We start from the raw sequence: 15,590 nt of genomic DNA, 5'->3' as shown, positions 1-15,590 counted from the left end.
GAGTACAGGGGCAAAGTCATAAAACGATGCTCATGCATCAAAGCTTTCATTCCGGGATCATTCTCGTCACCGTCCTCTGGACTCTTTCCAATGTCAGGGCATCAGTTCATAGATAAGGGACACAGACTGTTCATCTTATTCCAGGCGCGGTCTGACCAATGCATTATACAGACTCAACATTACAGCCTCACTCTTGTACTCTGGTTCTCTCCAAATGAATGTTGGCATTGCATTTGTCGTCCATACTACCAACTCAGCCTGTGTTTATCCTGTCGGCAATCCTGCACAGGGTCTCCCAGTTGTCTTTGCACCTTCGATATTTGAATTTGTTTCCCATTTAGAATCTTGTCTACGCCTTCAACAAAGTGTACAGTCGGACCTCCTTATCCGCGGATTTCGCATGCGCGGATTCAACCAACCGTGGATCGAGAAAACCGAGAAGTTCTCTCTCCAACACTCCTTGTTTGAGTATGTACAGACTATTTTTCTTGTCATTATTCCCTAAGCAATGCAGTATACCAACTATTCACATTGTATTAGGTATGAAAAGTAATCTAGAGAGGATTTCAAAGTACAGGCAGTCCCTGGGTTATGAGGGAGTTCCGTTCTTGAGTCCGTCTTTAAAACGGATTTGAAGTCGGAACGGGCATATCGGTTTATTTAGCGTCAGTTAGTCAAACGTTTGTCTTAGTATATAGTATATATTTTACCTTTCTATGCATATAGAACACTTAAGAAATGTTCTATTTTAAATTCATCAGTCCGTAGGACTTGATTCGAAAATGCATCAGGCTTGTTTAGATGTTCCTTTTGAAACGTCTGACGCTGAATTTTGTGGTGAGGACGCGGGAAAGGTTTTCTTCTGATGACTCTTCCATGTCGGTTATATTTGTGCAGGTGTCGCTGCAGAGTAGAACAGTGCGCCACCACTCCAGAGGCTGCTCCATCTTCCTGAAGGTCTCTTGTAGTCAAACGGGGGTTTTGTTTTGCCTTTCTAGCAATCCTACGAGCAGTTCTCTCGGAAAGTTTTCTTGGTCTTCCAGACCTCAACTTGACCTCCACCGTTCCTGTTAACTGACATTTATGAATTACATTACGAACTGAGGAAACGGCTACCTGCAATCCCTTTGCTATCTTCTTATAGCCTTCTCTTGTTTTGGGGGCATAATTTATTTATTTTAAAAGCAGCTGCCAGGAGGAGCCCACAGCTGCTGATTTCTGGGACAAGGTTTGAGGAGTCAGGGTATTTATGAAGCTTTGAAATTTCCATCCCCTGGCCTTCCCTAACGACGACAGTAAACACGCCAGAGCCCTCACAAGCTCATAAAGGTCTGAGACACTGGTAAAGCTTATCTGAGACCTCAAATCTCTTGGGGTGCCCAAGCTTTTGATTGGTGCTCCTTTTATTTTCTTTCACTCTGAAATTGTACAAAACGAAAATAATACACTAATCTTGTTTAAAATGCAGAAAAAGAATGTTTCATCTTTAACTTCATGACTTTTGGAGATGAGTTCAGCTTCTACTCACTGAACTATTCACAGTAACAGAATCTTTGTCCAGGGCTGCCCGAACATTTGCATGTCACTGTACATGAGGCGGTGGAAAAGCGGCACAAGATCCGGACCGAAGAAGCACAAAACCTCAAATGTTGCCATGGAATTTTACACGCAAACTCGTGACTGCTGAGCGGGACAAATTACCACTGTCAATATACCATCCATCTGTTCCTTAACGTCCAAGGTCGAGGTGTTATTTTTCAACTGGACTCCACGGATATCCCAGGATACATTTTCACTGATCACTTTTCAGTGGCATACATTTCAAACGTTTCACATCACTGTGGGGATCCTGGAGTAAAGCATCTCTGGTCATTACGTTGCCGAAATCTTAAACAATAAAATTGTGGCCGGTTTGATTAGAATGATTGGCTGTAAGGTTTTATAAGGTGATATAGTTAAGAATGTAACTGGGGAAAGATGGGAGGTATTTCGGAGGAACAATACACGTTGAGTCAGGAGCGGAGCGTATTCCGAGATAAGTATTTATTCCTGATGTTCACATTGCAGAACCTCCACGGCCAGCTACTGACCCTTATGCGGGCTCGGGATATTTCGCCCATGCTTTAATTTTACATGGAATCACAACAAATTCGATATATTGAAAAGGACCGTGATCCTAACTCTATACCGATATGCGATCTCCCACCGTCACCTCGTTTCAAAACTAAACAGTATCCAGTTTTCCTGTTCTACATTACCGTCATTACACAGGAAGGTTTTAACCATACTTTCGGATATTCCCGCAGAACTGCGATGTCAGCGTTGTGATCAGTCCTTCCTCCCTGGTCCTTTAACAGGAATGGAATGTGCGATACCAATGGTAAGATACTTGGCTTCTGTCTGCGCTGCAATATCATCAGAAGATCGCTGGTTCGAGACCTGAAAATATTAGGTGTTGATGTTACCAACTGTTTCCACTGCGGCTTAAACTGTACGAAGCATAAATATTTGCGCGGCTGACGTGGGGTGGCTGTGGTGCTGCTCGCGACAGAGCAAACAAAGAGAAGCAGAGAGATTGAATGTGTATGTGTGTGTGTGTGTGTGTGTGTGTGTGTGTGTGTGTGTGTGTGTGTGTGTGTGTGTGTGTGTGTGTGTGTGTGTGTGTGTGTGTGTGAGAGAGAGAGAGAGAGACAGAGAGAGAGAGAAGGAGTGGGGGGGGGAGAGGCAGACGGAAAAGGTGGAACCTGGAATACTGTGGTGGAGAATTTGAACAGAGAGACTGTATGGTGAGACTAGGAAGGAGTGGAATACAGGAGGAGGAAAAAGAAAGCGATTTAACATTTTAAAGTAGGTTTGAAATTTTGCAGCACATGGTTATTCTTCCTGATGTTTGTCTGAATGAGAACATTTGAGATGTGAGCTCCGTTGAAACCACAATGCATCCTCATGCGACAATACATGACAATAGGTTTGAAGGCTAATTCTCCCGTGTACGTTGCAATGTACGTTATCCACGAACCTCCTTAGGTTTAAATCTTTTTATGTTCTCCTGGAAATTATATATAATTTCTATTAATTCTTCTTTCTTTAATTTACCTTTACCAGGTTTGAAATACAATGCGCTACTGCTGGAAAAGCGAATGCTCATTATATTTACACCTGGATGCCCATGACAGTAAACTTGAACACAAACTGAAAAGTTGAGTCTCAAGTTCATTTGAAGCACTGAAACCCAGACAATGTTTCTGCCCAGGATTGAACTGGGGACCTTTCGCGTGTGAAGCGAATGTGATAACCACTACACCACAGAAACCGTGCAAAGCCTTAATGCTTTGCGCTCTTGAGCAATGACCCGAGGCACCCCCTCCCCGCCCTGCTCTGAAGCAAAGCAATAAGTACAAAACATTGCCCACTGTTCCTTTCTTTCCGTTTTCAGTAACACGTATTAAATAGTTCAGGTCTTTATTCCCTGGAATATGGGTATAAGTTGAGTATTACAAGGACATGGCGGTGGAACGAACCCAAGTGCTGAACACGGGCGTGGAATGGGTGCCAAGGGAGTGTTTACCCGGAGTCTTGGTTTTAGTAGAGAATTCAGGAACGATGTTAGACTCAGAAATGATCGTCCTAAGAATCATGGGGTGAGGCTACTCAAACACGACTCGACCAACGAACTGGCACCTTCTAGTTGTGATAATAGGGTTTTTATACTGCATTTGCTGATGGAAAACAGGTGTTTGTATTTAGTGGAAAATGGGAATGATTGAGAACTAAACGAGGTGATTGAGGCCCAATTCCGGAGGAAGATAGCCAGGTGCCAGAAGGGACCATGACAATACCACTCCCACCGCCCCCCCACCCCCCACCCCCACCAACAGGAGCCTTCCGGCGATCCTCCAGGCCTGTCTGGATGGTCCCGATGAAAGTCCTGGATGAGGGAAGGGTCTAGGATGAAAGAGCAAGGGACCCAGGAACACTCTTCAGGACCATGCCCCTCCGAGTCCACCAGGTATTGGAGACCCCGGCCCCGACGGCACACATCCAGTAGTCTTCGGACGGTGAATGCCGGATGGTTGTCGATGAGACGGGCAGGTGGGGGACTCTCAGCTGGGGGACACATGGGGCTGACGGAAACTGGCTTTAACTGAGACACATGAAAAGTTGGGTGAATGCGCATGGACCTTGGCAGCTTTAGGTAGACCGCTGTGGGATTGATAATCCTTTCAACCTTGAATGGTCCCAGGAAGCGAGGGGCGAGTTACCTATATTCAGTTTTGAGCGGGATGTCTTTGGAGGAAAGCCACACCATCTGCCCAGGTTGGTACCTCCTGCGCCGGAGTCCGGTGTCAGTCGGCTCACTTCGTATTTCGATTTGTTGATCTGAGTAGGGCCGTGCGTGTTTCCTCTCAAATCTTACGGCACCGATCAATATGGTCCAGAACCGACGGTACGGCAATCTCCCCTTCTTGCGCGGGGAACAGCGGGGGTTGGTACCCAAGGGAGCACTCGAACGGAGACCGCCCAATGGCAGAGCTCACCAGAGAGTTGTGGGCGTACTCAACCCACGGGAGGTGGTCGCTGCAGGTCGACGGCTTGTTTGCCGTTACACAACGTAGCGTCGCCTCCAGGTCTTGGTTGACCCGTTCCGTCTGCCCGTTCGACTGGGGGTGGAAGCTGGATGACAGACTGGCCAATGCACCTAAGGCTCGACAGAAGGCCTTCCATAGCTGCGAGACGAACTGGGGACCTCGATCGGAGACGATGTTCGCGGGGATTCCGTGGAGGCGGAAGACGAGAAGATCTGCCGTTCCTTGAGAGGAAGACAGTTTAGGGAGGGCCATAAAGTGCACCGCCTTGGAGAATCGGTCCACCACGGTGAGGACAGTGGTGTTTCCGCGGGAAGGGGTAGACCGGTGACGAGGTTTAGGGCGATGTGTGACCAGGGATACCCAGGGACAGGTAGAGGACGAAGAAGACCCGCGGGTGGTCGATTAGAGTCCTTTCCCCGGGCACAGATGGAACAAGCAGAGACATAAGAACGGGTGCCCCCTCCGTGGACGGCCACTAAAAGTGCTTCCTTAGGAGAGCCAGGGTCCGATCACTCCCGGCGTGGCAGGTGAACCGGGATTGTGCCCCTAGTGGAGAACCTGAGACCTGACGGAGACGGGCACGTACAGGTGATCGCCGGGTCCATTCCCTGGGTCGGGGTCGTCCCGCTGGGCTTCCTTTACTTTAGCCTCGATCTCCCAAGTGACAGTGGCCATCACGCAGGATGGTGGGAGGATCGTCTCGGGAATGGAGGTGTCATCCTTGGAATCATGCTGGCGGGATAGCGCGTCCGGCTTCCCGTTCTTGGATCCTGGACAGTACGTGAGGGTAAACTTGAACCGTCCAAATAAACAATGCCCAACGGGCCTGGCGGGAGTTCAATCGTTTGGCGGTCTGAATATACCCCAGGGTCTTATGATCAGACACACTCGCAGAATAAAGAAATCAGGGACCATAACTGTCCTCGACCCCGTCACTCGCAGAAATAAAATCAGGGACGGTAATAGTCCTCGACCCGTTACTGGCAGAAAAGAACAGCGACCCAAGTCTGGAGCGGGCCAGGTGGATTGGAAAGGGGCACTAGCATGGCTGACGGAAAATTCACAATGGCTCCCACACCCCCATCTTATCGCATTCTACAGGGGTTGTATTGAGAGCATCCTGAGCAGCTGCATCACTGCCTGGTTCGGAAACTGCACCATTAATGATTGCAAGACCCTGCAGCGGATAGTGAGGTCAGCTGAGAAGATCATCGGGGTCTCTCTTCCCGCCATTACGGACATTTACACTACACGCTGCATCCGCAAAGGAAACAGCATTATGAAGGACCACAAACACCGCTCCTACAAACCTTTCTCCCTCCTGCCGTCTGGGAAAAAGGTACCGGAGCATTCGGGCTCTCACGACCAGACGATGTAACAGTTTCTTCCCCCCAAGCTATCAGACTCCTCAATACCCAGATCCTGGACTGACGCCTTGTCCTATTGTCTTGTTTATTATTTATTGTAATGCTTGTACTGTTTTGTGTACTTCATGCAGTCCTGGGTAGGTCTGTAGTCTAGTGTAGTTTTATTCTGTGTTGTTTTCTACGTAGTTCACTCTTGTTTTTTGTACTGTGTTATGTAACATCATGGTCCTGAAAAAGTTGTCTCATTTTTACTATGTACTGTACCGGCAGTTATGGTCGAAATGACAATAAAAGTGACTTGACTTGATATTCGAGAATAGATCCTGATGACTGGAAAATTATGACTGTCACTCCACTCTGAAAGAAGGAAGTTTGGCTGAAGAAAGGAGAATATAAGAAAGGTAGCCTGACTTCAACGTCTTAAATAATTCAAAAGATTCGAAACACACTGAAGATCAAAGACGGCTGAGGAGAAAGGGCGGAGATTTGTCAAATAAATCATCGTGTGGTACAGTGATGCACCTTGGAAGAAAGGATAAAAATGTCTCTGAATGGGGAAGGTTTTCAGAAATCAGAGGTGCAAAGAGACCTTGTGCAATATTCCCTAAATGTTTACTTCCAGGCTGAGTCAGCGGTATAGGAAGGCAAATGCAATTTTAACATTCGGTTCAGGAGGCGTAGAATATAAAACAACAATGTAATGTTGACATATGTCCGTCATTATAAACCCGATTCTGATCCTGACCTTTATCCCCAACAGTGGAAATCTCCTTCATTTACGATACTGACGGCAGTATTATCCCTCCACATTCACGTTCTGACGTAACTGTGTTGAAACAAATTCCAAAGCTGTCGAATTATACTATTTGTATTGGATCGATGAATCACCTTTCCGTTACCGAAAATAAATCAGGTACAACACTCACTTCAGGGGCAGTGCTACGGTAGGTGCTGAACATTGATGGAGCTGCGATGGCCGAGTGGTTAAGGAGTTGGACTTGAAATCCAATGGGGATTCGCCGCGCAGGTTCAAATCCTGTTGGCAGCGCTCAAACTACAGCGCCAGGGAATAGAAACCTCACTGCCAATAAAAATTTAACACCCTGGCTGCTGTCTGTGTTCAGTTTTTTCAGCCGGCAGATTTATAGATTTTTACACTCATTGTGCAAATTTCATTTCTATTACGACTCTGATCAATCTCCCTCTGGACAGCTTAAGCGCTTTGTAGTTTGCAGCTTTACCGACTTGTAAAACTAAAAGAATCAAATGCAGAGAACGGATATTTCAGCATCAGTGTAAAGAAGTGGACTTCGTCCTTTCACTGAAGTGGGCAGCACGGTCTCTGAACGTGAAAAGCTTTCGCCGGTTTCATATCCCTCACTGTACAGACTCCCCATTGCTCTCTTGTCCAGCGAATTGCCATAGACAAATCGGTTTGCTGACCTTCCGTCAAAATCACCCTCGCCGATTGTCACTGACGCGGTGTAATTGTCCGACATCAACCAATCTCGTCAAATGGCGTGCAACGTACCGAGCTCCCATTCGTGTATGCAGATGTTAATGCAATATTTTATCCAATTGCGGAAAGGGTTTCACTCAAGAGTTGTTCCCTCCCACAGACACTGACTGCATCTGCCTCCCCAAAGTCCCGTCAATACTGAGCAAAACTCAGAACAATGTCCCAATATATAACATTCATATCCATATGCTTCTGATCGAAGCTGGGGGCGCTGTCAGGGCGTCGAAATAAAGGCGGGCGACAGAAGTTTATCTCCTCTCACCTGGGGAGACGGTAGAAGATTTGGTGGAGGTGACCGGACAACTTTTGACCGGAAACTGCGGTATGGGGAGGGGGGAGGATTGAGAAAAAGTCTGGGCCAGCCTGATCTTATTGAATGCCAGGGCTGGCTGAAGAGGACTAGAGACTCGCTCTTCATTCTGTGGTCTGTCTGTTTAAAGAAAAGGAATAAACAGGCCTTTCTTGGGCCTGGATGCTCCCCCGTGGATATAATAGTTGGCAATCTATGTCATCAGTTTGCCTGAGGAATCATTTCCAAGTCTGAAACTGGCACAAGATTTATATCAACCGTTTGTTAATGATGCAGAATTGTACAATTTATGTTCTGCGTACTGTCTGTCTTTTCGAGCCTGCAATGACGCTGCAAGTGTTTCATTGTACCTGTCCCTCACCGTCCCTGTGCACACGGCAATAAACCCGACCGGACCTGACAATACTCACTGAGATTTGAGCAGTGATGACCCCGGGCAGATGAGTCAAGGTGATGTAGGCAAACTGAGTGAGTAGGACCAGAGTCCAATATGGGAAATGTATGGTCACCCTCTTCTACAGAGAGACAGCACCTCTGAGTGGATTGAGGTGCAGTGAGTAGTGAAGAAGATCAAATCTACATTGGATCGATTGCAGGGTATTGTCTGTAAGACCTCACACAGTTACTTCCAGCTTTATTGAGATTGCACCTGCGATATATTTTCTCAAAGTCATGTTTTCATTGTCTAACAAGTGTCATACAGAACAAATATTGAATCGCTGCAGAAACAGTGTTCAGCGGGTCAGGCAGCATTTGTAGACGGAAAGAGGTAGTACACACAGTAGAAAGCAGCAGAATGGGGCTGAGAGGAAATGTCGCAGCAAACCTGATGGGCCAAACGGCCTAAATCTGCTCCTATATTTTGTGGTTTTATGGCGCTGAATCAGGCGGATGCAGGTTAAACACAGACAGGAATGGGGTTGTTGTGGAAGCGATGAATACACAAAATAATTTGAAATCAACACATTAATTTACAGCAGGAAACATTTTTATTCCCTGACCGGGAATCGAACCCGGGCCGCGGCGGTGAGAGCACCGAATCCTAACCACTAGACCACCAGGGAAGCTGGTAAAGTTATGACTACAGCAATAGACAACTACCAAACCAGCAAAATATGAAACAAAACCTATAGATGAATAATAATGAATAAATGTGATAAATATTGTCACGAATCTACTGCCCAGCACTTTGCAGACCGCGTGTTTACCCAGTGCTTCTGGTTAAGCAACACTCTGGACTCTGAATGAATCAGTGGGAAACACTCGTTCTCCGGTGTCTTTATAAAGATTGTGACATTTAGATTCTCTTATGAGCCCTGGGTCATTTTTGTTTCTGTCCTCGCCTCGAAACAAATCAGTAGTCGGCCCCCGATTCCCGTGACATTGTCGCCGATACATCTGGTGTCTTGTTCCTCACCCTCGGCCTGGATGGAGGTAGGAGAAAGAAAACCAGACGTTTATAATCCCGAAATACGGTCTGGGGATGGAATGCTGGGCTTTTTGATCGTGCTGTAACCGTGGTCGAGCGTGCGGGAGCCGCTGGTACTGAGAATGACGTGCTGATGACAAATAAGCCTAGAATTCTTTAAATAAGCCTGATAGGAAACCCACAATGATTTGAAAGTCCTCAGGGTAGGCAGTTCCTTGTTTGCTGGTCGCGGCACTCAGTACATGGTATGCTTGCTTAACATCTGCTCTGGCGGTTTGTGAAGTGCCGTCCGGATCAATGAGGAGAACCTGTCGGTAAGCAGCACCGACATAACTCAATCATTGGATGTTGTGATTGCGGGAACAAGGGTGCGGCAAGACCGCTATGTACGGAGAGCATGAAGAATTTATCACGAAACAACACCGCCGTTCCACCCCCTGCCCACCCACCAGCACCACAATGAGACCTTCTTATCTTCTCCGAACGGTGGATTGAGAAGCCTTCCGGCTGTTCCACCGAACTGAGCCATGTCTCCATGAAACAGAGAAGACAGCAGCCCCTCATTTCCCTCCGAAACTGCAATGATGCGCTTACGTAATGCATCTTGTTTTCAAGTCATTGGCCTTTCGCGAAGATGCCGGGCAGGGGATGCTTCATAGCCCGTCGACTTAGTCTGGCTTGAAGTCTTCCGAACCGACCTCTTTTCCGGCAATGGTAATAGCTGACCTTCGCTGATCGCTGAAAGGTGCCTCACCTGCTTTCCCGAGAGTCAAGTCCATCTGGTCCTTCAGCAGCTCGTTAAACTGCTGAGTAATTTAGACAGTTCAACAGTACGTTTCTTAAAGGGAAATTAGGGGTTTCAGATTGCAGCCACAGTGGTTCAGCTGAAATACGTCCAGACATTTTGCGAGCTGTCGGCAATACGTCGCGTGTATCGCCAGTGCCATCGTGGATTTTTGGATTTATAAACAAATCTCAAAATTCCTAAAGCCGTATCAATAATGTAGACATCCCGCTCTTACTGGAGTCTACAAAATGGATCACCTCGCACTTTATCTCTCTCCTGTCTATCCCCCTCCCGCTTTCTACCGACACCAAACACCCGACTCCGATCTCTCTCCCCATCGAAAATCTTTCACCAACCCTCGATCTCTCTATACACCAGATTCATCGCCTTCCCCGGCGTCCCTCCCCATGGTCTTTCTCTACCCTCCTCTATCTCTCGCTACCTCACCTGCCTTTGTCCCCGCTCTCTTTCTCCCCAGTCTCTATCTCTCGTCTCTCTGGCCAGAGTCGACTCCTTTCCCCGGTAATAACTTTTCTCTTCATTGACTGTTCATTGAGTGTCCTGGAGTGAAGATGGCGTGTGAAACTACGTGCCTGTTTAGTTGAAATAATAAAAGTGACTTGTTGGCAAATGCAGATTCTCTGCTCCTCACTGATCATTATTACTGGGGGTGATTCTTGTAACAGTGGCGTCCATCATTAAAGTTGCCCACCAACAGGACACGCCCTCTGCACAGTGTTACCATCGGGATGGAGATACAGAAGCCGGAAAGCTCAGGCTCAGCGATTCAGGAACAGACACTTCCCCTCCTCCACCTGCAACACATGTTTTTGTTTTTATCTCTAAATTTATTTATACTCTGTTTCATTGCACTGCTACAGTAAAGTTAACAAATTTCACCACATACCCCGATGATATTAAATCTGGTTCTGATTCTGATTCAGAAGAAGGGAGATGTGTTAGTTTGAACTTAAATTAGTTGAAAAGTTATCAGAACCTCGAGAGACGATGGCCTGTACTGTGCTGTAATATTCTGTGTTCTATGCTCTATCTAGGTACAGTATCTTACTATTTAAGTCCAATCGATTAATTATTTAAAGCTACGACGCCTTCCTTTTCCAGATTACTCTCAATGCGTCTGGTAATAGTGCAGGAGAACTTAAAAACAAGAGGCCATAAATGTGAGTGCCGACCGCAGCATGATATCGATAGTTTTGCTCGGAAAGGACTCGTCAAGAACGACGAAATGATGTGTTGAGACTACCCTGGTCATGGGGTATGACAAGAAGTATCTGGATAAACAGGAACATAACGATAGTCATTATGGGCCAGTGCGTAGGAGGTCATGTCTAACCAATCTCACAGAGCTTTACGAGGTCGTTACCAGGAATGGTGTGGAAGGCAAGGCAGTGGATGCCGTCTAACAGGGACTTCAGCCAGGAATTTCTCAAGGTTCCGTAGGGGAGGATGTTCGAGAAGGTTCAGTCGCTTGGCTTTCACGATGAAGTAGTAAATTGGATTAACCATTGGGTATGTTGGGGAAGCTAGAGTGTGGGAATAGATGGTTGTCTCTTTGACTGGGGACCTGTGATAAGTGGAGTGTCCCAGGGATCGTTGCTGTGCCTATTGTTGTTTGTCATCTGTATCAATGATCTGGATAATAATGTCGGTAACAGGATCAGTAGATTTGCCGATGACAACAACATAATGGGTGTAGTCCACAGCGAGGAAGAGTACCGGAGCATGAAGCGGGATCTGGCCCAGCTGGAAAAATGGCTGAAAAATAGCGGATCGGAGTTAACGCAAACAAGCGTTGGATTTTGCACTTTGGAAGGACCAGCCAGGGTTGGTCTGACACAATGAGACATAGGGCACTGAGGAGTACGATAGAACAAACGAATCTGGGAATGCAGGTCCATAATTCAATGAAAGTTGTGGCACAGTTAGACAGGGTCGTAGAAACAGCTTTTCGCACATTGGCCTTTCTAGACCAAAGTACTGAGTACAGGAGTTGGGACGTTACGTTGCTGTGGTTTCAGGCTTTATTGGGGCCCAATTTGGAATATTGTGTGCGGTTGGACTCAACTACCTGCAGGAAACATGCAAATAAGATTGTAAGAATGCAGAAAAAAATATTGCACGGCTATTGCCGGGACTCAATGTTTTGAATTAAAGGGAAAGTTTACATAAGTTAGCAGTTTATTCCCGAGCGGGTAGAAGACTGAGGGGAGATTTGATAGAGGTATACAACATTATGATGTGCATAGAGAGTGTATATTCTCCAACTGCCTGCGATGGATTTGAAGGAAGACAAGCATTTGCTTTGCCTTCGCTGCGTTTTCAGTTTGTGCAGTTTTGAATGTTTCATTTATTATTGATTTCGGAGGGAGACACGGATTCCACACCGGCCCTGTGGATTCTGGGTTAAACGGATCGAAATGTGAGCATATCTACACCCGTTACGATAGAACTACGATTCACAGGAAAATTGGCATTAGGAGAAATTGGTGTGTACTTAATTTGGGAAATTGGAATTGGCATTTTGGAAGGCTGGTTCTTTTAATAAGCACCAGGAGCTGCTGCTGAACACTTTGAAATGCTGCTTTTAAGTTGTAGGCTTCCATTCGAAAAGATTGTTTTGAAGTCATTGCAACATCTTCCCTGTAATAGGTAAATGACTGATCAGTTCAGAAAACGTTCTGGTGCAGTTAATCGCTCAGCGATTTGCTTACGTCGTCAGCCCTAATTCCATAAATTATCCAGGTGCTGCTGTGTGATCAGATTAAATCGATTATTTCCTCAGCCCTATTTCTTCCAGCACTGCAACTGCAGACTCGTAATAGAGTTGTAAAGTGTACCGAAATTTCGACTCTCCATGCGGAACACGGCTGCCCTTTGTCGTCCAGCCAGAATTCATTCTGTCTACGACATCATCTGCCTTCTGTCAGGAAGCCAATTCTGAATCAGCGCAGCCAGGTTTCCCTGGATCCCATGGCTCCTGACTTTCTGAATGAGTCCACTATGGGGAATTGATCAAATGCCTGACCAAGATTAATGCACCCACATCGACCGTCCTGATTCTTCTGTTTGTTTTAGTTTCACTCTTTCAAATAATTCAATCTGACCCATAAAGGACAACATGCCACGTTGACTCTCCATAGCAGACTACGTTTCTCCAAATACTCGTAAGTTCCTTCTTCAATAATCCTCTCCAGTAGTTTACCCACTACTGTTGTAAGACTCGCTGGTCTATAATTCGAAAAACTATCCCTATTATCTTTTGTCAACAAATGAAAAACATTTTCCACCCTCCAATCATCTAGTTCTACTTCTGTGGCCAGCGACGACACAAATATCCTGTCCAAAAGCTCAGCAATATCTGATCGCCTTCCAAAATTACCTGGACTATGTCTCTTCCGGTATCGGGGAATCATCTACTACAAAGACTATATCCCTTCCGGTATCGGGGAATCATCTATTACAAAGACTATATCCCTTCTGGCACCGTGGGATCATCTGTCATGATGCTTTCCAAGTTTCCAGCGCATCCTCTTTTCAGCGTCGGCATGTTCGAGCATATCTGCCTTTTGACGCTGTGTTCACATTGATCAATGTATTCAGTGAGGAGCTTCACCGCCTCCTTGGACTCCAGGCACTAGTTTTCCTCTTTTGCCTCTGACCTGCACACACTCTCCCCAGTCTCCTCCTGTTCTTCATAATGCAATTCGTCATGGATTTCTCAGATCTCCCTATCACTTTTTTAAGTCCATTCTTAAATTCCATCTTGTCTGCATTGTGACTTGCCTTACCTGATCCTTTCTTCCTGTTCTGTAAGTATCGTTCTTTCTTCCTCTTGTCGTGTTGTTCCAACTTTCTTGTCTCCCAGGGTTACTTTACACTGTCATCCTTTCCCTGCGTCACTGAAGCAAGCCTATACTGAACCCCGTGTAAGTGCTCCCTAAACAATCTCCACATATCTGTTGCGCAATACCTCGAGTGCATCATTTCCCAATGTACCTTCCTAAACTCCTGCCAGGTAGCACCATAATTCCCAGACCCTCAATTGAACACACTCCATACTCTCTGGTCCTATCCCTGGATAAAGTAAAAAGAGGGGAGCTCTGCCCTATTGTTCTGAAATGCTGGCCTACCGAGAGATCTATCACCTGACCCGTTTCCTTCTCTAATATTAGATCCAGTACGCACTGTTCGATAGTGCACCTGTCGACATAGTGGCATGAATACTTCCTGTACACAACTGAGAAATTATGCCATAATCAAACCTTTTACCCTGGGGAGATGCCAAAGAATATTGTGGCAGTTACCCATGCCAATAAAATGGCAAATGGCCACGTCCCGCTTCCCGATCGGTTCCTCATTGTTTCCGTTGCAGAGACGGCTGTATAGAATACTCCAAACGGGGTTATCATGTTTCTGTGTTCGTCTCCCAGTCTATTCACAAACGAAAGCTCCACGTTGTCCTCCCTTTCTGCAGCTGCAATACTATCCCTGGTTTCCCATCTCACTCCCTTTACACTCTGTTACCCGACCCTGTCCATTTTGAAACATCTAAAACAAGGAAATTCCTGAAGCCATCCCTGCCCTTGTAACAGTCGAGTCTCTGTGATAGTTTGGAACATACTTCAACCAATGCAACAATCACGCCAGCAGCATTGAGCGTTTGTATTGCTACCTACCTGAACTGTATGAAGTCAGCAATCTTCCGCCGATTCTGCAATTCCCGGATGACCAGGCATATGAAAGTTTGAATTCACGACTTTTTTTTTTACCAAACCTGTTCATTGTAAAACGTCTTTATTTGAACACTCCGCTGAATTATCATTAGACGCGGGCGTTATCTACACAGATGACCATTTAATGTAAACACATACTTCATTCCATTCCTCAGCTCTTCTCTGAATTTCCTCTGTGTCAGTGTATAGATACAAGTATTGGTACACATGCTGAGTACTTGTATCATGAACCCAAATTGCTGCAGGATGTATACTGGGGAACTCAAATATCTGTCCTCGTAAAAATAGTTTTGCGCTTGCCATTTTAGAGAACGGGCTACATGGGGAATCCAAAATAATATGAAATTAGCTGATATAGAAAACAGCAAAATCATCGATTTTCTGCGTTTTTCCACCTCGGCATCTTTCTGATTGTCGCTGCTGGGCCGAAGCCTTCTGCGGACTCTATTTGCCACAACGATATGTCTTACGGTTAACCCGTTAAAAACCAGGATTAATCCGATTGGTATCAATGGTGTTAAACTGCTCTGCAGTATTGTGTACCCCCTCCACACGGGTGAAGTAGCGTATTCATATGTGCGGATGCACCGCCACGGCCTGTTGTCAATGATGACGTAAGGTTCAATGGCAAAGTAAAACGGGGCACATTTCCCGCAGCTCACTATAACCACTGTCACGATAACCACCGTTGCTGTTCTCTCGGTACAGTATCGTTCCCGCAGCTTTCGGCAACATATTGCGATAAAGCGATCGAAGGTAAAACTGACCGTGAACCAAACAGAACAGTCCCGCGTCACGGTCGCAAATACAAGTGTCAGAGCGCATACAGGAGTGA

At 46.2% G+C, this 15,590-nt stretch overlaps 2 non-coding genes across 2 annotated transcripts; both read right to left on the bottom strand.

Moving 5' to 3' along the window:
- Window positions 1-3,240: 3,240 nt before the first annotated feature.
- On the bottom strand, window positions 3,241-3,313 carry trnav-cac (transfer RNA valine (anticodon CAC)). The gene has a single exon. It is a non-coding gene; the product is annotated as a tRNA-Val (tRNA).
- A 5,464-nt stretch (window positions 3,314-8,777) lies between these two features.
- trnae-cuc (transfer RNA glutamic acid (anticodon CUC)) lies at window positions 8,778-8,849 on the bottom strand. Its single transcript has one exon. It is a non-coding gene; the product is annotated as a tRNA-Glu (tRNA).
- Between the last annotated feature and the right edge of the window lie 6,741 nt (window positions 8,850-15,590).

Source organism: Hemitrygon akajei, unplaced genomic scaffold (assembly GCF_048418815.1).
Source record: "Hemitrygon akajei unplaced genomic scaffold, sHemAka1.3 Scf000119, whole genome shotgun sequence".
In the NCBI taxonomy this organism is placed as follows: domain Eukaryota; kingdom Metazoa; phylum Chordata; class Chondrichthyes; order Myliobatiformes; family Dasyatidae; genus Hemitrygon; species Hemitrygon akajei.
This window is presented reverse-complemented; position numbering and strand designations above follow the sequence as displayed.